Raw genomic sequence first — 22,826 nt, 5'->3', positions numbered from 1 at the left:
ACACACTTTATTCAACATGCAAAGTCACTACAGGTATACGAATTTAGGTTATGACATGTTCGATATGCCTGCCGTCATTGGCTGTGATGTGGCGCAAACGAAGAGCGAAATTCTGCATGACGCGCTGAAGTGTTGGAACATCGATGCTGTCGATGACCTACTAAAAAGCAGTTTTCAGCTCACCAATGGCTTTGGGGCTATTGCTGAACACCTGGCCTTTAATATAGCCCCAGGAAAAGGAGTCACTTACGTTCAGATCAGGAGAATATGCGATCCGATCGCGGTCCATGCCAGTGGATTCTAGGTACCCCAGAGCCAGAATGCGGTCCACAAAGTTCTCCAGGACATCAAACACCCTCCTGCTTCGAAATGGTCGAGCTCCGTCTTGCCCGAACCACATCTTGTCACTTGGATAATTGGTACGAAATCATTTCTCGAGACCTTCAATACCGTCACCGTGCCATCAAGGAATATCGCACGGATAATTCCGTGACTGGACATTGCACACCACACAGTCACCCGTTAAGGGTGAAGAGACTTCTCGATCGCGAAATGCCAAATCTCAGTCCTACCAAGTGCTCCAATTTTGCTTATTGACGGACCTATCCTAATGAAAGTGGACTTCGTCGCTAAACCAAACCACGCATGCGCAAACTTATTCCCATCATGACCCGCTGGGCCAACGATGCAGTTTGAATGTCCTAATGTAAACCGTTCAGAAATATGACGATTTTATATCATATAGTTCAATAATTGTCACCCTGTATGCAAATAAAAATTATAGTCGCCCGTTTTATGTATCTCGATCAGTGCCTTCTATCTTTTTGTAGTTTACTTGTTACAGTTTTTATTAGAGATATGGTCAGGATCCGCTGCAAATACCTCATTGGCTCAATAACAAATTAAATACATTTCATTTGCATAGTCAGTCTATACATCAATTGAAGCATCCCGCTTTGCCATTAAATCTGTGTGTAGTACGCTGCTGTAATTTCAGATGTCTACATCCACATACCCAAAAACGTACAGAGCTATCTAGTGCATTGCGGGTGCTGCAGCAGGTGACGTAACGTCAAGTCCAGACCAGAGCGAGTTTAACAGAAGGACATCAGTGACCGGCTCCCGCATGGGTCCTCCTGCCAAGTGTCAGAACTGCATGATGATCAAAACAAAACTACCTCCGATTTCTTTAATATCTGTCGTGTTACAGTACCTCCACCTACCCTGTTTTTCGCACTGTGGTTCAGACAAGGAAATTAGGACTAAATCTCATCGTCCCACCAAAGAGAGCCATAGATTTGTTGGGAAAAAAGTTAACAGGAGCAATAATTTGGGCAGTTGTAAAATCAGAATGTGTGGCACGTTTCTTATGCCTTACATTCCTAACATACATTAAGTCTTCCGTGTGACACTCTCAATTCTACCTAGAACTACGACTCTTCATACCAAAACATGTACAAAATAAACCATTAACCTTGTGTACATCTGTGTAGATGCCAGTGCGACACATAATTATTGTAACTCTATCCCAATCAGAGCCAGTGCTCAAAACTGTACAAACTGAGCTTCTGCTCAAAAGAACAAACAGAATAATCTACTGAAACCATAACAGTTTTCGGCCTCAAATGCCCCTTCCAGATTGATTTGCATATCATTTAGCAACGGTTTGCATGTTGCTATCATACACATTTTGAGTTTACACATGCTACGAAGCACTAAAGTGACATTTCTCTTACGCCACGTAGCAAATGATGCAATCTGAATCGCACGCACTACGTCTGACGTTAGCGCACGTTTTGTTCAGATATCAGTAGGCTCAGTGCAGCCAACATCACTGCAAGTGAAGCCAACATCGCTGCGTCAACCTTCGGGCCTGCCAGCCGGATCATCCAGTAGCAAAGAAACAAAAAGTCCCCCAAGTCACTTGATTGAAACTCAGGATTGTCAACACAGATGGTGCTATATGTACCCACCCTTGTCAGACCAGACTTATAACATAAAGAAGTCATCAGGAGAGCGAAGCAAATACACTCACAACTGCTGTGTGGAGAACAGAACAGCAGATACAGTTTTTTACTTTTTCTGTGTGACCCTTCTCTTCACACTGAAAGAACACCTCCATAGCCTGCATTCGTTAGAGAACATATTCTCACACCTAGCAAACGCGTTCGCAAAGAAGATATTACTCAGAAACCAACACATCAGCTGTCACATCACTGGAACGAATTAAAAGGAAATGTAAACCTGATTTACATCTGACACTTACACAAAGAAATTAGTACATTAAATCGAGCGCCACCTCCACACAACAAAATAAGTTTGTCAACTAATCAAAACATTATACACAACAAGTCATTAATACCTATTACATAACAGATACTTGCCACCATTTTCAGTCCTGAAGGTGCAGCCTTAAAATTGACACGCTTGTGATTGGAGACAGCTTTCAACTTAATAAACTTGTTTGTAACTGATATCTGCCTCTTGCTTATAAAATCTATTCCTAACAAAAGTTTGCTGCACAGATTTGGAATGATGATCATTTCTTTGAGGATAACCTCACCCTGTAATGGCCTTACGTGGGTCTGAGTTGGAGATTTAATTCCGAATCTTGTCGCAGTACAAAGAACACTTTCCCTATTTCTAATACGATTAAAAAGGATTTGAACAAACATAACACATTACTATCTTTGTCGACCAAACAGTCTATTCTGTTTCCTGTAAAATTCATGATAGGTTGAAATTTTACTTCTGGCTCGCTTTTCAATTCTGTCTCTTCAGGCAGATCACTCTCAGTTTTGTTAAAACTATCAACAGCCACTGCATTTACTCAGCTATCACTGAGAGCCTAAGTTTCATTGTCGTCATAAAACTCTTTCTAAATTTGATCAGAATTTCTCCGAGACCTCACAACTTTCTGGTTATTTTGAATTTTTCCGTTGCCCATTACAAAGGTACCAACTCTTTCTCCATCTCGTCTTGTACAACGTAAACTTTAGGACAGTAATCACAGTCATACATTTATCTTCACCAAGCCAAAAACCATTGTATGGATCGTTGTCAGTAGCATACTGTTCTCTGTCATCTATATTGAGGAATGTTTAGATTTGTTTCGTAACGGGGAAATTACAGTGTTCCAGTCAGTGAATCTGCAATAAGGTTCATTGCAACAACCAGCTGCACAGTGTTATTTTCGTCAGCACATGCAAACTACATTGCGTACCCATCCTCCGTAACTGCAACCACAGGTTCCACATCCAATTTATCGCCGGCCGCGGTGGTCTCGCGGTTCTAGACGCGCAGTCCGGAACCGTGCGACTGCTACGGTCGCAGGTTCGAATCCTGCCTCGGGCATGGCTGTGTGTGATGTCCTTAGGTTAGTTAGGTTTAAGTTGTTCTAAGTTCTAGGGGACTGATGACCACAGCAGTTGAGTCCCATAGTGCTCAGAGCCATTTGAACCATCCAATTTATCAGTAGTTAGAAACTGTGACTCTGAAACAATCTTTATCTCTGCCCTCAGAATAACGGTTTACTATACCCTCTTTTGTTGTCCACGTATCGTGCTGTCAACCTTAGCAAATGATAATCGCGATTAAATAGATATTTTAAATCTACACCCACTAAGGTTCAACTTCGCTTATACTTTTTATTGCCTCAATGATAGTTGTCTCCAAACTATCCATAATATCTCGCTGCCCATCACAATCTCGATAGCAAATATATGTGCCTTCTTCCTTCCTTCTAATCGTTACTGCTACCTTTTTTTCTCATCACTTATCTGGTCCTATTCTTTGCAAAGTTTATCCTACTTCATTCTTTTTCCGCAGGTGGCAGAAAAGTTAGTTTCCTGGTTTCTGCCCGCCCATTACCATTTTACCAACCATCATCCATATTTCTAGTAACTCACGATTGCCAGAGTTTCCAGAATCTGGTTGAAATTTATACACGTCCCACTAAAATCGCTTCCTATACGAATCTTACACATCCCGCCACTTCCGTCCTCCCCGATTGTTACCATTATTCATTCGACAACTGTTTCCGTTGTCACTGTAGCATACTGCATTACGCATGTCCTCCGTGGAATCAAGAAATTCGTCCATCGATACTGTAGGGCCATGGACTAAAGCCCGCAGCAGACATTCCGGTAAGCGGCAGTTCGGAGTAGATGTCTCTGACAGCGTTCCCAACGGGTTACCTAAATGCACTAGTATCTGCAACTTCGGCCTGACAGAACTCGCTCATATTTCCCCTATCATTGTGATAGCACAGCCCATTTAGAAGAGGGTTCTGCAATAGCAGTTGTTTTCTTATCCCGCAGGACGTATTTAACAGATGCTCCTCGAATGTTTCGTCATCAGAAAACCGCGGAGAGTTCTGATTCGCCCATGTTTGTGCGCTGCCACGACGCTGGAGCTCGATGAACTTCATTTGGTTAATTACTGTGGTAGCCTGCCCACTCGTGTAATATAAGGTGCCTAGGATGCTGCTTTCTCAGACAGCTAAACAATGAGAGCCAATCACATTAATGGTCCTCATTACGATAAAGTAGATTGACAATACTTAAGTTGGCGTCTTTACAAAGACTGGTCGCATGCAACTGGCGGCATGTAGAAATCAATGACCTTCAATGAACACAATTTCCATGCAAGTATATGACACTGTTCTCAAGTCAAGACTCGTCTTCCTGTGCAGCTCTCCTAGTGCGGCCGCGGCTTTTTTTTCTGTATTGTATTTCAGTGCCCCATATGGGGTTTGCTGGCAGCAGCATAGGCGCCGCTTTTCAGCCGAGAGACAGACAGTAAGTACAGAACATGGAGACACTTAAAACAAGATAAAGGAGGACATACGGCAAAACAGACACATAAAAGGGGAAACATAGTGGAAGATAGCGTAAAAAAGAGGGTGACTAAAAATGGCGACAAAAATCTAAAAATTCTACACAAAAAACCACACAATGTGACGATTAAAAGAAACACAAGGCGAAGTACCGACGGAGCATAAAAGTAGCGATGGGTGGCGTAGCATATAACGATCACTGACAGCAACACTATGTACACGTCCAGCACACGATTACAATCACAGCTCTTGACGTCACGGGAGAACAGCACCAGACACAACACTGACGTAGCAGCCGCGGCTAGGCGGCGGGTCGCCTTTATTCTCTTCGTGTAGATGCCGCTCCCGTCGTGGTGACGTCTAGTTTGCGTGCTATTGGGTGACGTCGTCTCACAACCCTCTCTGCTGTATCGTTCTTTATATTCGTGCCGGCGCTTGTCGTTACGCCGGAACAGTTATTATCTTACTTAATTTAGTTTTTACTGAATTTTTTCTCCCTCCTTACAGCTGTGTGAAGTACTGTTCTCATTACTGCCTCGCACTGTATCACCTGTCTTTCACTTTTACCAATTCCGATAAGAGCTTAGGTTTGTTCCCATACTCCGTCTGCACAGCATTTATTCTCTACTCCAAATCCTTCACTATCTGAGTAATCTGCTCTACCACCTCATTTTAAATATGAGTGTCTCGAGTGCTGGCCGGTCCGGCAGCAGCCTCTACCTGCCTGCAACCCAGTGGCTCGGCAGGGGGGGGGGGGGGGAGGGGGGCTATTCCACGACGTCATCGGCGAATTAGTATTTGAACTTTTAACCTCGATGAAACACCACCATAAAAACATAATCTACCTTAGATGCAATTAACCGAAGTATAAAACTAGCATTTTCAACGTATTACATGTTGTCTTCATGTCAAGCCTGATAATTAAGATTAGGTAACTGTATTTTCTTGGAGCCCCTTGGACGGTTGTATTCCCTGCTTTGCGAGTCCAGTGAATCCAAACGTGTGGTGGGGTGTGTGGATAAGTTAATCCGGGAAGTATCCGCCGCTTTTTCCGAGACTATGCAGTTACTGAAGCCATTTAAATACTCAACTCAACACTATTTTTGTGTCATGTATTAAACAATATTGTATCTGAATATTTGCATAATGAGAACAATGAACCTACGCGAATATGGTGGCCTGATAAAAAAGAAATACAGTGTACAAACTAATTTTTTTTTCTCAGCCCAAGGGGCAATGTAATATCCACAACACTATGTTCTAGCCACAAGATATTAAAATGAACTAAGTGTATAAACTTCAATAAATATAACCGATATTACGTATAAAAAGACTGTATCGTGTAAAAACGACGATAATTATTTCATTATTTTTGTAATAATTTAATTTCTGTGCGAATTAAAACTATTATCAGAGAAATACATTCATAGACAACGACAATTATAATCTTTTTTTGTTATCTGTGATAATTGTGGTTCAGTTGTACTTCCTGTGCTAACCGATGAACTGTTCGGACGTGGGACGTGTGAGGTCTGTACAGAGAAAACCTGTAATTAAATATTGTTAATTATTATTTGAAAAATAGAGTCGCTATTGTCTAGACGTGGATTTGTATTTATTTCAATTGTAATCCAATCTAATTAATGTTTTTAAGTGTTATGTTTCAGCTGCGCAATTAGGAGGACAGCCATTAGAGCTAGTAATTTACAGTGGAGTTTACTAGTAGCTGGTATGAAAAATGTTAGTATTAATCATTGAAAATGATTTTAAATGCTACAGAATAGAGATAAAATGCTTAAAGAGTTTTATCTAAATGTATTACCTTGATAACATAAATCGACAATAACAATAGACAAATTAACTATTGTCTGTCTGCCGCCATCTTAGCAAAAATATGTCCGCGGAACTTTTGAATCGAGAATTTTAACAAACATAAATGTTGTTAGAAATAAATGAATGGAAATAAATGTGTACCGGTGGTCCCGAATCTACTTCAAAAGACAGAATTCAACTTAGATTGAATGTTTAAAAATAGTGTTCACAGCACGTTACTTAGTATCAATTTCTTATTTGCTAATCTATGAAGCCTAATTATTTCTCACGATTTACATGAAATATTTTAATAGGAGACATACGTCAGTGTTGTGCGCGGGTAGTATTTTGTGACTAAATGTTCCCTTTGCTAGAGAAAAGAGCTTCCATGTTAAGTAACAATTGTGTAAACTCTGATAAATGATATGCAATTTAGTGCCACTCACACGACTTTACAGACAACATTTCTACACAACGTCAAGTGGAGATTTCTTTAGCAGAGTGACAAATATTAGACGGGATAATCAATTTTGAGATCAAACGAATTGTTTCGCTGTCAATAAGTAACTGGTTTCATATTTTCTTGATCTACCTGAAATATCATTTATAAGTAATTAAAGTCACCTAAATACTATAAACCGGTTCCGCCGCACCCTGTAATACAGACTGGGGAGGTTCGAACTTATCATTGATGTCGTTTCCTACCCACTTCACCCTAGAGAGAGCGTTCTGGTGTATTTTACGATGGGTGCGAGAACAGAAATAAGACTGATATTTTATTTACCACAGTTTTTACTTTTTCACACGCCAATATGGTCCCCTTCAGAGCAGTTTCCTACGGCGGAGTCGTTGCTCTCAGTCTGGGTAGCACAGGTGATAGCCCTCAACTCGAAGGGCCTTTAACAAGTCGGTCACATGTTTTTGGATGTTCTTCAGAGTCTAAAAATGATGTCCTCTTAAAACATTTTTCAATTTCTGGTACAGAAAAAGTTCACAAGGGCTCAGATGAGGTGAACAGAGGTGGGAGGAGGGGTTGTGGCTGTATGCCAACAGGAATGCCTTTTGAGATCTAAAATTCCGCGATGAAAGTGCCGTTGATATGATGCAGCAGCCACTTGTCTGCAGTGTCTGATCTCAATCGATTCGCCATTTCCTTTAGCCTTCGAAGGACATCTTTGTAAAATATTTGGTTGACAGTTTGGTCTGGATGAACAAATTCTTCATGCACGACAACCCTACTGTCAAAAATACAAATCAGGATTATTTTATCTTTGATTTACAAATCAGGTCAGGATATGTCTCCGTGTGCCAGTCCACACTTTGCCGCGTTGTCTCAGGATCGTACTCAACAATTCAGAATTCCGATCACAAGGCTGAACCATTCATGGTCATTGGAAATACTCTGAAGAAGATCAATGCACACGTTGCCTCCCCTCGTTTATGAGTTTTTCGGCACCATTTTGGCACAAACTTTTCGCATGTCCCAAACTTCTGTCAAAATTAGATGTACTGTGAAAGTGTTTAACAGGTCACACATCATTCATATTGTTAACCGTCGGTCTGACATCACAAGAGCACACACACGTTCGACGTGTCATCGGTTTTTGAAGGTGAAGGTCTCCCTGAGCGGGGCTGATCTTCAACGTGTTCTCGGCCTTTCAATAATTATTTATGCCAACGAAAAATGAGTGCTCTTGATAACGAATGTTCACCCATAGGCCTGTTTCAGCTTGTCAAAGTTCACACACAAAGTGATTAAATAACCTTCTTCCAAATTGCGTTCTTCCACTTTCGTAACATACAACAAAACCCCAGCTTCACTAATGGCACTTTAAAAAACCACTTGGTGGCTGTACGGAGCTAAAACTTGGAGTGAATATGTGGAAGGGATGAACACACTGGTCGACACAAGTAGAACAACACATCGGCGCCAGATCTCTCGCAATGACACCAGTCAGTCTCATTACTTTTCTCACACATCTGGTATACGTCAGAGAAAACGCCAAGCCTTATTGCCATCTAATTGTTGACATCTTTCAAATGGCCGGGCGAGGTGGCCAAGCGGTTCTAGGCGCTACAGTCTGGAAACGCGCGACCGCTACGGTCGCAGGTTCCAATCCTGCTTCGGGCATGGTTGTGTGTGATGTCCTTAGGTTACTTAGGTTTAAGTAGTTCTAAGTTCTAGGGGACTGATGACCTTAGAAGTTAAGCCCTATAGTGCTCAGAGCCATTTGAACCATTTTGAACCTTTCGAGTCATTGTTTAAGCTCAAGTTTAGTTATGTCAGAGCGATTGTAGGATCAACAAGTCAAGGGTAACGATAAGCGTTTCCCAGAACCACGCTCCAGGTCTTGTAAGTACTATTTCACTTCCAACGTCATCTCTTGCATATTTAAGAGCTGTGTTTAGGAGGCGTCCGTTATTATACTGCCAACAGTGGTTCATGTCTCTAAATTTAGGACCAAATAGAACTAGACCCAGAAGGAATTAGAGCAGGCTTTTCTAGAGGTACTTGTGGAAGAAGACGACTGCGGAGATACTGATGTTTATTTGCTTACAGAGAGTACTATTACCAAGTAATCATGTTAGTAACTCTGAATTGAGGGTGACGAAGGTTTGCCTTCCTTTGATACTGAAGACGATGTATTTATTTGTGGGAAAAAACCAACAAAATGAATGAAAACTGACCTTCAAAGAAAGACATCCCAGGTAGCAGCAAAAAATAATATCAAGACTTCTCTAAGCCCTACATTGATAGCATGAGGTATTGTAAAGAAAAATGATTCGCTCCATAAAATCATTAGTACTGGTATGATGGTTGCAGCTGTGAATGTAGAGACGTATACATGCAGAGAAAAAGGTTAGGTTAAAATTATTCTAGAGTTATGGATGCTAAGTTGACCTATCGAGATGATATGTGGGCACTATTAGGTCTTTTTGTTTTGTTGACGTTACAATTGGAAACTACACAAATGCATTGAAACTTTGCCCACATGATAGAATATTAATGATTATTTTGAGATCGTACATGAGGTACAAGAGCTTCATATTACTTTTAAGGTGTATTAGATATGATAATAAAAAACTAGGGATACAAGACGTAAAACGGATAGGTTACCAGCTATTAGAAGATTTCTTGATGCATTTGTGAAAGACTGCGTGCCTAGGTACACTCTTGTAGAATTTGTTACTATGGACGAGAAATTAGAAGCATTCAGAGGTCATTAAAATATATTCCAAAGAAACCAGCTAAGTATGGCATAAAAATGTTTGCTCTGTGACACGCTGTCATTCTACACTCGTTTCTTGGAAGCGTACTATGGATATCAGTTATAAGGACCATTTTGTGTTTCTAATAACCCATTTGAAATTGTATATAGGCTAATGGAGCCGAAAATATGCACAAAGAGAAATGTGGCAATGGCTAACTGATATACTCGCTATCCTCTACAGTCTCTCTATGCTGCAAAACAAAGTCGCTTGTGTAGGAACCCTAAGAATGGATAAAAAAGATACCAGGACTGAGTTTTTGCCCAACGAGGACAGAGAAATCGGTTTGACAGTTTGTCGGATACCACAAAGGCATTACTATGGCAGACGTAACAAGTCTGCTGTACTCATTTCCAGTATGCACAATGAAGGAGCAGTAAATGAGGTCACTAAGAAACCTAACAAAATAGTAAATTGTAGTAAGAAAAAGAGTGCGCTTAAAGCTGTTGACCAAACGTGCAATAAAAAAAATAACATTAAGATGGACAATGGCTATATATTACGCATTGTTGAACGTGGCTGGAATCAATGCACAGGCTTTGTTTCAAGCAAATAAAAAGGGGAGATACATCCACGTCACGTTTTTATAAAGAGACTTTCTTTTCAATGCATGAAGTCACATTTTATGGAAATATCTGCGATACTAGGTTTACCATTTGATGTTAGAATGAATCTGCGTCACTGCATAGTTCAAGGGACGCATATATAAGAGCAATCAATGTAGAAAAATTTTGATGTCGAATTTGTAGAGGGACCAAGAATAACTCCAAAACAATAAGATTTAGTTCTTGTAATGATTTTGTTTGCAAAAATTATTTTAAAACAACTGTTCGCTGCCACAAATGCAGTGTGCATTAACCCAAGTTTGGAGGCAATCAACTTGCAAGTAAGTTATTCCAATGGAGCAAATTTGAATTTATAGCATGAATGATCCGGCACGAATCCGCCCGGCGGACTTGTGTCGAGGTCCGGTGAGCCGGCCAGTCTGTGGATGGTTTTTAGGCGGTTTTCCATCTGCCTCGGCGAATGCGGGCTGTTTCCCTTTTACTCCGCCTCAGCTACACTATGTTGGCGATTGCTGCACAAACAAGTTCTCCATGTACGCGTACATCACCATTACTCTACCACGCAAACATAGGGGCTACACTCGTCTGGTGTAAGACGTTACTGGAGGGGGGGGGGGAGGGGGCACCGGGGGCCTAACCGCACAATAACCCTGGGTTCGGTGTGGGGCTGCGGAGGGGTGAAGTGGACTGCGGTAGTCGTCGTGGGGTTGTGGACCACTGCGGCTGCGGCGGGGACGGAGCCTCTCCGTCGTTTCTAGGCCCTCGGTTACCATACAACATACATACAACATGAATGATACTACCGTTAACCATAAGCTTAAGTGTTACTTATAATTATTGTAAATTACTGTAGTAAGTGTTAAATCAATAGCAGTAAATAGCCACTTATCATAAATGTGTACGTAATACACCGGACGCCTGCTACTGAAATATTAAAGAGAGCCCTCGGCTGACTGTTCATCCTCTCCTTTAAACACTCTATTGGTGCCAGTTTCTCCATGATATATCTCCATTGTGCTTAGACATTTTCTTCATCAGAAATATATTTTGTTCCCCTGCCTAACTATGTGAAGTCCAAACATCACGATCTTTTGCACGATCGGAAGCAGACTCGCAGGGCGACTGTTTAATAAGCTAGGCATGGCTAGCATTCTGCAGGGGCAATATTAATACAATAACAAATGCTGCTGGGACTTCACTAGCGTCTGCCACCACCGATTACAGCTAGTGTGGTGGCGGTGATTGCAAGCTCAGCATGGCCGCTACTATGGTGCACTGGAGTCCCGGAACATCTGCCTATGCATGGCCATTCTGTGCTGCCATGGTGACTGCTGCTTCTCACTGCTATTGTGCCGGCAACATTCGTAACTGCAGCATGACAGTTTCTGCTACCGAAGGTGTCAGATCTCTGCGTGTTTGTGATTCGTAATACAGTTACAAAGTGTCTCTCTCGTGGCTAGGCATTATGTCTCTTTAATGAACGTCTGTCTCTCAGTAACTCTAAGATACGGAGCCACCACTTCAATGACCCTGCTATGAAATCTATGCACAAGGGTATGACCGCAAATGATTATAAGAGGTGGCCCTATGTAGAGTCCGAAGACGACACACTGTATTTCTCACTACAAGACCACTCCTATTTTCTCGCACATAAGTAGATCCAATCGTTGAATATTCATCGAAAATACCTGTAGAAAGCGGCTTGTAAGTCAACATAACCTCTTGAGTATACAGGGTGATTCAAAAAGAATACCACAACTTTAAAAATGTGTATTTAATGAAAGAAACATAATATAACCTTCTGTTATACATCATTACAAAGAGTATTTAAAAAGGTTTTTTTTCACTCAAAAACAAGTTCAGAGATGTTCAATATGGCCCCCTCCAGACACACGAGCAATATCAACCCGATACTCCAACTCGTTCCACACTCTCTGTAGCATATCAGGCGTAACAGTTTGGATAGCTGCTGTTATTTCTCGTTTCAAATCATCAATAGTGGCTGGGAGAGGTGGCCGAAACACCATATCCTTAACATACCCCCATAAGAAAAAATCGCAGGGGGCAAGATCAGGGCTTCTTGGAGGCCAGTGATGAAGTGCTCTGTCACGGGCTGCCTGGCGGCCGATCCATCGCCTCGGGTAGTTGACGTTCAGGTAGTTACGGACAGGTAAGTGCCAATGTGGTGGCGCTCCATCCTGCTGAAATATGAATTGTTGTTCTTCTTGTTCGAGCTGAGGGAACAGCCAATTCTCTAACATCTCCAGATACTGTAGTCCAGTTACAGTAGCACCTTCGAAGAAAAAGGGACCAAAAACTTTATTAGCTGAAATGGCACAGAAAACGTTCACCTTAGAGGAGTCACGTTCATACTGAGTTGTTTCCCGCGGATTCTGAGTGCCCCATATACAGACATTGTGACGGTTGACTTTCCCGTTAGTGTGGAAAGTTGCTTCATCACTAAACACAATCTTTGAAACGAAAGATTCATCTGTTTCCATTTGAGCAAGGATAAAATCACAGAAATCGATTCTTTTAATCTTATCAGCTGCAGACAGTGCTTGAACCACTTTCAGACGATAAGATTTCATAACTAACCTTTTTCGTAGGACTCTCCATACAGTTGGTTGTGGAATTTGCAGCTCTCTGCTAGCTCTGCGAGTCGATTTTCCTAGGCTGCGAACAAATGCTTGCTGGATGCGTGCTACATTTTCATCACTCGTTCTCGGCTGTCCAGAACTTTTCCCTTTGCACAAACACCCATTCTATGTAAACTGTTTATACCAACGTTTAATACAACACCTATCAGGAGGTTTAACACCATACTTCGTTCGAAATGCACGCTGAACAACTGTCGTCGATTCACTTCTGCCGTACTCAATAACACAAAAAGCTTTCTGTTGAGCGGTCGCCATCTTAGCATCAACTGACGCTGACGCCTAGTCAACAGCGCCTCAAGCGAACAAATATACAACTAAATGAAACTTTATAGCTCCCTTAATTCGCCGACAGATAGTGCTTAGCTCTGCCGTTTGTCGTTGCAGAGTTTTAAATTCCTAAAGTTGTGGTATTCTTTTTGAATCACCCTGTATACTGTTTAATATTCGTACAGTAGAATGCTCTGCCGTGCGGGATTAGCCGAACGGTCTAGGGGGCTGCTGTCACGGACTGTGCGGCTGGTCCCGGCGGAGGTTCGAGTCCTCCCTCGGGCATGGGTGTGTGTGTTTGTCGTTAAGATAATTTAGGTTAAGTAGTGTGTAAGCTTAGGGACTGATGACCTTACCAGTTAAGTCCCATAGGATTTCACACACATTTGAACACAGTAGAAAGCTCTGGTTGAAAGTTGGCAAAGTAGAGAAGGGTGCTGACTCAATTTTAATATCGACTTGAAAGGGATAACGCTATTTGTCTGCAGTTAATACGACTGACAGAATATGTGAACTGAGCTCAGAAACAAACTTCTACAATGCACTAGAACTGCTGCTTCTGTGGGCGAGCAATAAGGTAAGAGACTTTACTCCCAAGTTTCTTAGTGCCAGTGCTGTGCATTTCTGACCTTACACGTAGTAAAATCGAGATGCATTGCATAGTGAGCCTCGGCCTTAGGTAAGACTGTGGACCTTTCATCTGCATTTTCCTCGGAGCAAGACCGAATCTTCCTCTTCCGCTCTTTCACCAATACTGAACGAATATCCTGTCGTCCGCACTCCTCCGCGGACCCCGACCAAATTGTCTTCTTCCTCACCCTCCGGCTGGGGGAAGCTCGACGTGCAGTTTTTGTCACAAAGTAGATCGCCGAGCGAAAGCTCGGAAAACACTCGTGCGTCAGTTGCGTATCAGTTCGAATGCTGTGGAGCCTCCCTTCAAAGGCGGGTAAAGACAGGTCCTCCACTGCTAGTACAGGGACATGTGTCCAATGTGACGATTTCTTGCGTCACGGACAGCAGTCCAATCAACAGGCTATTTTTTTCACACAAGGGGAACAGCAATAACCAGAGCACGTACGTGACCTTGAAGGAAAGCAACAGCTTTCTCGGCCACCCAGTTTCCAGCTACCAGCAGTGACTCTGAGAAATGTTTACACCAGCAAGCGGATACCGTTCCATTGGTAACAGGAGGCAATATGAGGTCCCTGATGAAATGCGGAATGCGCCACTCTACGCGGGGGAACAACTGCCGCTCTTACATTCCTAAGCAACTTCTGGAAAAGAGGTTAGCCATTTCTCCTTTGGTTATAGGCACAACACAGCCAAGCCCCTACTGCTGCCTCTCCACTACGTGTGACCAGTGATTCCCTATGGCTCGGACTGCGACCTACTTTTCTGACAACACGCGCTGTTCAGTCTCACCTGCTACGTCTGTGGTTGTCCGATGGAAAAGAATCATTCGTCTCATCCATCTGAAGTGACTGCATGCATATAGGTACGTTTGAATTCAGCGTTATAACCACTGTCTCAATAAACATAGAACACGACCAAGCAAAGTAGAAGAAAGGCGTGTCGAAAGGACCTGCCGTTTTCCACAGTGACATGAAAACTGCTGCCTCTTGCTGCTGATGTACCAGTGACATCTCTGAGTATTGCGTGAACATAGTTACGATGCAATGGAGCCGAACCTATGAATATGTGTGGTCAGAGCCGCACTGTCATGAAAGCCGTTGCCATGTGCTGCTCCTGATGTGCAGGCGACGTTAATGCATTTGCGGCGGAAGCAAAGAAACTTGTGTCCCACTTCGATTACATCTCACGTGCGATGTGGAGCTAATACAGGTTAACCTCCAGGTGTAGTTGCAGCGCATACTAAATCCCTGATGAGAGCCCACATTTGTTACTGTAAATTAATAATATATCTGGGTATTTTCCCTCCTCTCATTGTCGTAGGAGTTGTTGCTCGTACTGATAGCTTTATCTAAAATAAAAATGTAAATGAATTCCTGATACACAGATCCAGAACATAAAATATTAGATTGGGTTATGGATGCGGCACGTAAATAATGTTCGCCAACACCGGCTTTAAAGTTGAAAATCATTCACAGTTTATTCCATTATTGCACAAAGTAAATAGCAGACAGGTGAAACCGGTCTTACCGTATCTATTTCACATCTAAAAGGCTTGAGACTCATAATGTAAACATATCTGGTATCATTGCAAAATTTATTAAAACGTTAGAGTTCACAATTCCGAAATATTCTATGTCCAGGCCTGCATTACTTATCGGAAATAAAATTCCATTCCACAGACAATGTAGTTAGTCAATGTGTCGAGTCTAGTGGAAATATCCAGCTTGTTGCAGAATATCTCTTTTTAATTGCATGTTAGACCCGTTGTCAATATTTTATAGTTCTCCTACAGAAATAAATGTATGCTCTTTTTTTATAGATCAGACCTTACAAAACCTGTATTTTATAAAAAAAATGTTTGTATTTGTCAGGTTTTTCTTGGAATATAGATACAGTCGGTTAAAGAAAAGTGTGGTCGGCATTAAGCGTAGATGTAAAAAGATATCGCCTTAGTTCTTTCGCAATCCTACAAAGCGAACCTTTGTCCTTCATGGAATGTACATAATGCATTAGTTTACCGCGAATTCTTGACTGAGATACACATGAAGAGACATAAGTGACGCTTGCGCGTCGCTTTTATCAAAGATGTCCGATGCCGACTGCCAATCGCTGGCTTATCGACAGAAATGAAGATTGGATACTGCAGGAAGACAGTGGTCCGTAGCACCGCAGGAGCACTTGGAACGACTGGAGAAAGAAGGAAGGTGTGTAGGTACTAGATTGGCCTCACAGTCGCCAATGCAGTGAAAATGTATGGTCTTGCATCAAAGAGTAGTTGCAAGGAAGAAAGCTCTTTACTTTCAAAAGCTCGTCAACACAAATTCGACGAATTGCGACCACCATTTCCCACCCTAACCAAAAGGTGGAAGCGGGTCGAGTCGCCACGACGAAGGCAACGGTGACTTCCACGAAACATTGCGGAAAACCACAAACGATGCGTTTACCGCACCCGAGTTCTTTATGGCGAGGGGAGGGTGGCCCTGAAGGAGGAGTCAGGGGACATCCCCACCAAGTCAGGGTGGACACAAGATCGCAGACAATCACCACCTTGGCCGCTGCGGAAACGCAGGCACCCCAGGTGGTGTCCATGGAGCTGGAGATACCTGCCTCAGACAAGGCCGCCTTGGACACAGTCGTCTCATCGGCTCCTGCAGAAGTGCAGGAGGCTGAGGGGGTGGCCTTGGGTGCGGATGTACTGGACTTCCCCACTCCCTCCACGAAGCGGGGGCGACAGAGCCCCTTCCAGACGGGACCGGAATGAGGGCGGCGCTTCACAAGATTGCCGCCATGTCTTTCTGCGACGGTTCCTATCCCCAACCATGACTAGCCCTATCCCTTTGCACAGATCGACATTCCTAAACTCCCACGCCAGCCCTATCCGTCCCAATGGGGGAGAGAACCCGTAAACTGAATGTTCAAGAAGCAGGTGTTCATTCTGAGACAAGACCTCACGCTCTCCTACCCCACAAAGGAGGTGGTCAAGTACCTTCAGAGAAACACTCCACAGGGTCTTTAAGTCGACGAGCTTTCTACATCAAAGCCGCTAAAGAAAAAAAGGAGGGGGAGGGGCAGCCAAGGCCCTCAAACTGCTCATCGCTGTTGTCAGCCTGAGTGTCAGCCGATCCTTTTATTTGTTTTTTCAAATCCACAAATTATTTTTAAGCACTTGATTCGCTTAGGAAGATTACTGGTGAGGTTATGACCACACGACGGAAATTAATAGACTTTGAACGCGGAATGGTAGTTGGAGCTAGACGCATGGGACATTCTGTCGTGGAAATTGTTAGGGAATTCTGTATTCCACGGTCAAGAATGTGCCCAGAATACCACATTTCAGGCATTACCTCTCACCACGGATAACGCAGTAACCGCAGCGGTATTAGTCAGTGCTGGCAGAGGAGGAATATCGGGCGAAACGAGCGCAGAAATCAATGTGGGTCTCGCGACGAACGCATCCGTTAGGACAGAGCAGCAAAATTTGGCGTAAAAGGGCTGTTGTAGCAGACGACCGACGAGAGTGCCTTTGCTAACAGCTCGACTTCGGCTGCTGTGGCTCTTCTGGGCTCATGGCCATGTCGATTGGACCCTAGACGACTGGAAACCAGTTGCCTGGTCAGATGAGTCAAGATTTATTTGTAAGAGCTGATGGTAGGGTTCGAGTGTGGCACAGACCGCACAAAGCCATAGACTCAGTTTATCAACAAGGCACTGTGCAAGCTGGTGGAGCATCTATGGTACTGTAGGCCGTGTTTGGATGTAATGGACTCGGTCCTTCGGATGTTCCACTACTTGGAGGCCATTTGCAGCCATTCATTAACTTCATGTACCCAAACTACGAAGTTTTGATTGATGAAAAAGCGCTGTGTTACCGAGCCACAATCGTTCATATTTGGTTTGAAGAACATTCTGGACAGTTTGAGCGATTGGTTTGGCCACCGAGATCGCCTCACATGCATGCCATCAAAATTTGTGATACATAATCGAGAGATCAGTAGTTACACAATATTCTCCATCAGCAAAACGTCGGTGACTATGGGCGACTATAGAGGTAACATTGCTCAATATTTTTGCAGAGGATTTCCGACGACTTTTTGAGCCTATGCTGGCAGAAGCAAGTGTGCTGGGCTGCCCACTCCTCGTGCTGCACCACACCTACCTGGCTCTTCCTGTCAAACATCACTAAGGCACGTTGGCCAGTGGCCGCGATGCAGAATGCACACAAGATGTAGCCTTAAAATAGAACAAAACCACCCCGATCTCATTACTGTCTGTCATGTTACGAGTGCTTCGATACTCGTCATAGTAAGCCGCTAAACTACTGTACTCACTCACTACGTTTTTTCCAAAGAAGTCCGTACATGATTTCAGTAATTGTTGATCAGGGTATGGTACGTCTGGTCACGTCACTTCCAGTTTCTTCACTCTACAGGGTGTTTCAGAAAGAATGTACATACTTCGAAATCGTTTTTTGTTAAACCGTGTGATCTACGATTATGAAACTTAGGACACATGTTTACGAATATCTCAAGTTTAGATAACAGATAATCAATACGTCTTCCGCCAGTTATACGAAAAATAACACATCGGAACAACTAGTTTCGTAACACAGCTGGACGCTGCTGACCGTTAACAGTGTTTCCACTAAAGAAGATTGAGCCGTAAACAAATGAGTGGGATATTGCGCAAAACATATTGGCATTGGGTGATTCTCGTACATGTTCAGTCTGTGCATGTGAGTTCTGTACACCATAATTCGAACCCTGAGTTTCTTTACTTTACCGCTAAGGTAGAAATTAGTTTCATCACTGAACACGATGAGTTATGCGAAACTGTTGTCATTGTCAATAGTAATCTGAAGCGCGTTAGAACGTGGCACGCCGCGCGGGATTAACCGAGCGCTGCAGTCATGGACTGTGAGGCTGGTCCCTCGGGCGTCGGTGTGTGTGTTTGTCCTTACGATAATTTAGGTTAAGTAGTGTGTAAGCTTATGGACTGATGACCTTAGCAGCTAAGTCCCATAAGATTTCACACACATTTGATTTTGAGAACATGGCACACGTCTGCTTTTGTCGACATGACGTAGAGTCTGTAACAGCTGTAGCTTGCACGGCTTCGTAACCAACCGATGTCTCAGAATTCTATAAACTGCAGTTAAAATCAGTTGTAACTTCCGACCGCCACGACGAGTTCATTTTGGTTTTAATTCGTGCGACATTTTCGTCGGAAAGATAAAGGCGGCCATTACTCTTTCCTTTAGATACACATACTGTGGGTACAAACTGTCGATATCGTGTACGAATATTGCTCAGCCTTAAACGTCTTTGCACTGTAATCACGGAATTACCGTTCACAAAATCGAGAAAGCAAAATGACTTCAGCTGCGGAGCAGCCATTTTGCAACAAGTGAGTGTAACCAAGCGAACAGGAGATAACCGACATCTAACGACAATGAACTAGACAATGTATTCGTCTCTCCATTAACCGAGCATTGGGGCAGCGCAGTATAGTTTTGACAGCATAATATTTTGTTGTGCGTATATTCTTTCTAAAGCAACCTGTACTTCATGTGTAATTGTAGTAGACAAATGGTGGTAGACAAATGGTGGCTGTCAGTGCTCTTGATAGGCAACGTGGTATACCTTATGTAGATGTTCATTAGACCACGAGATTAAGTAGCCATTCCTGTATGAAAATCAGCTATTCAATGTTATATTGCTCTGTAATGAGGAATTTAATTGGACTGATAAGAAATATATTGGGTTCTTCACAGAATTGACGAGGGAAACTATGTATGGGAAACATTGTCGAAAGGAGATCGTAACAGGTCAAATCATGGACTAAGTCATAGGAGATAAGAACTATAGGGGAGGACAGAGATTGGAATATAACCAATAAATAAATGAGGATACTGGGTGTAAGAGGTAGTCAGAGGTCCGGAGCCTGGGACAGGAAGTCGCGGCCGGCAACATCAAACCAGTCTGACGACTCATGACTAGAGCGAATCTTACTTCTCAAGATAGAGATTTTTCTTTGTGCTTCAAGGTAACAATAAAAAAATTCAGAGAAAATCTCAAAAATAACATACGAGAGCTTCGATGAAGACAGCGACATTAAAACATACGAATAATTTAATTGTGGAATCTGCTAACAGTTTCGATGGTAACTGGTAAAAGTTCGCTACTAGGACAATTGCGAGATCTTATGAATATATTTTTTATAATTACAGATAAATCAAACAGTGATTTGTTCAGTACTTGAAAAAAAAAGCGATGCACCACGAATGAGTGGTCACAAATTGATAATAATTAGATATCGACGGATAGCGCGAAATTGTAAACTTTTGCGGACGATGGATGAATGTGTGACGCTGCAGCGCTATTTCACCGTGCAGGTGGCAAAGATAGTAAACAGCGGGCATGTCGATACGAGAGCTAAGATATTTGCGAATTTCGTTCTGTATACTGAGTTGGACAGTAAGTGTGCCTCGAAGGCAATGGCGTGGACACACCGTCATGAAGGAAGCACTAGACCCAGAGAGGACCTAGCGATTGTCAAAGAGGGACTCAGAGCCCCGGGTTCATCATCATTGATCAGATGTGCAACTGGTGCTCCAGTGACCAAAAATACCATGAATAAGCAGCTGGCAGAAAGGGGGCTGCATCTACTGCGCCGACTACCATTGACCTGTGTACACCAACAACACCGTTTGAAATGGTGTCGGACACATTCGCGCTGAAATCTCGTTGATTGGCATACAGTTGTCTTCAGGGACGAGTCCCTCCTCGAGCTGAGCCTCGACGATCAGGTAAGACGTGTCTGAAGACGTGTCTGGAGACATGTCTGGAGACGACTTGGTCAGCGGCGTGATGCCAAGCGGACTATCGCCCTCCATATGGTCCTACAATCGGGAATCATGATCTTTTCATTTCATAGCAGAAGGGCTTTGGTTGCTTACAGCATGCGTTTGCCGAAGACATTCTACTCCCTGTTTTGTTGCCCTCCATGGAAAGCCATCGTGGGCTTACATTTCTGCCAGCTAATGTCCACCCACACACGACGAGGGTTTCTACTGTTTGTCTTCGTACTTACCAAACCCAACCTTGGGTAGCAAGGTAGCCACATGTCTCCCCAATTGAGAACGTTAGGAGCGTAACGGTCAGGCCTCTCCAACCAGCTCGGGACTTTGACGTTCTAACGCTCCCTTTGGGCGCAATTTGGCACGATATCCCTCTGGAGGATGCCCGACAACTCTGTCAGTCAGTGCCAAGCCCAATAACTGCTTGCGTAAAGGCCAGAGGTGGACCAACGCACTGTTGACCTGGTCAAGTTGTGAAGATCTTTCTCTTGAATAAATCATTCAGTATATCTGAATTACTGGTTTGTCTGTACATGTAACGATTTTCGTGCCATTCAACTAATTGCTTCATAGTGAGTCGTTTTAATTTTTTTCTTAGAGTATTAGTGAATATCGAACAATGATCTATGATAATATCACGACGAACACAGCATAAGGTTTGCATTATCTTTGTGGTGATTATCGTGCTGAAAACTTTTAAACCAGCTCCAAAGTCTCAGAAGAATCAAGCTACACGAAAAATCCAATTAAAGTTTCGTTTCCTTAAGTTTAGTTGATTTCATTATTTGTAATGCCTATTTCTAGATTGTATAAAAACATAATTTTGTTCAGTTTATTTTCTGGTCGGCACTGTAAGGATAATGAGATATCCTTTCCACTTCGGAAAAAAGACACCTTTTGCAGTTTAATATTGGCAAATTTTTTTATTTTACATACATCTTACGTCAACATTGCTCATCCCAAATCTATTAGTGAGTAGGTAGGGATTATGGAAAGTAAGCTAAATATCCATCAATAACTGCGAAAATCTTGTCATTGGAACGTAAGGTGTTTCATTTCGAGATACGTGGAAGCCAAACGATACCAAATATGGTTTTTTTCTTTTATTTTCAGGACTCTTCTCACATATTTTTTTCAGCCTCCTAGTTCAGTATTCCCCAGATATTCTAGATCTAGCACTAAGTACTAGATAATACGTAAGAAGAATCGCTATGAAGAGAATACTAATAACGACTGACATAGCCTGGACAGTAATTAATCGATGTAAATATGTTACTCGATTCTTACATAAATTTCTACGCATGTCACTTTTTTCGACTGTCTAAAAATTCACTACTTGTGCACGCAGATTTTTCATCACTAATTATTCTGTCATGACATTAGAAACGTCATACACTTTGAATCGTTGATGTTCCGATTCCACATAATCTATTCAATCTATTCGTTTTTATCTGTGACTGCATTTTACCAAGGCCATTCACACCTCTAAAACAGAAACGGTCGTATCTGCACTCACTTACACATTCACACTTTCACCAGCTTTTGGATATATTTCAGTTAGCCACAAATTGCTTAAAACAAAAAGGATTTTGCTCCCGAAAACTTTGAAGAGCTGTCCTGTTGAAAGGAACTCTTATAACACAGCTGCTTCAAAATCGATGTAAACACAACGGTATTGTAGATAGAGTTCAAACACATCTTTCATTACTGCAGAACGGTTACCAACATGACAAATACAAATGCCAGTGACGTTTCTGTGACCCTGTGGACTTCAAAACTTTGCAGTAAACTGCAATTATTGGGCTATTTGTGGATTCACTTACTCCAGCTGCAGGTGTGAGATTATTTTCATTGAAGAACGCATTCTGCACTTGTAATAATATTTTATTTAAGGTACTTCTGATTTCGACCCCAAACAGAGTCAT

General features: G+C 42.6%; 1 protein-coding gene across 1 annotated transcript in view; it reads right to left on the bottom strand.

The window, feature by feature from the left end:
* The window catches only part of LOC126234881 (glutamate receptor 1-like), an 81,622-nt gene that overhangs the window by 17,963 nt on the left and 40,833 nt on the right, over window positions 1-22,826 (bottom strand). The gene's annotated exons all lie outside the window — the stretch shown is intronic.

Source organism: Schistocerca nitens, chromosome 2 (genome assembly GCF_023898315.1).
Source record: "Schistocerca nitens isolate TAMUIC-IGC-003100 chromosome 2, iqSchNite1.1, whole genome shotgun sequence".
Classification (NCBI taxonomy): Eukaryota; Metazoa; Arthropoda; class Insecta; order Orthoptera; family Acrididae; genus Schistocerca; species Schistocerca nitens.
Note: the sequence above shows the minus strand (reverse complement) of the source record. Positions and strands in the feature narration are given on the sequence as shown.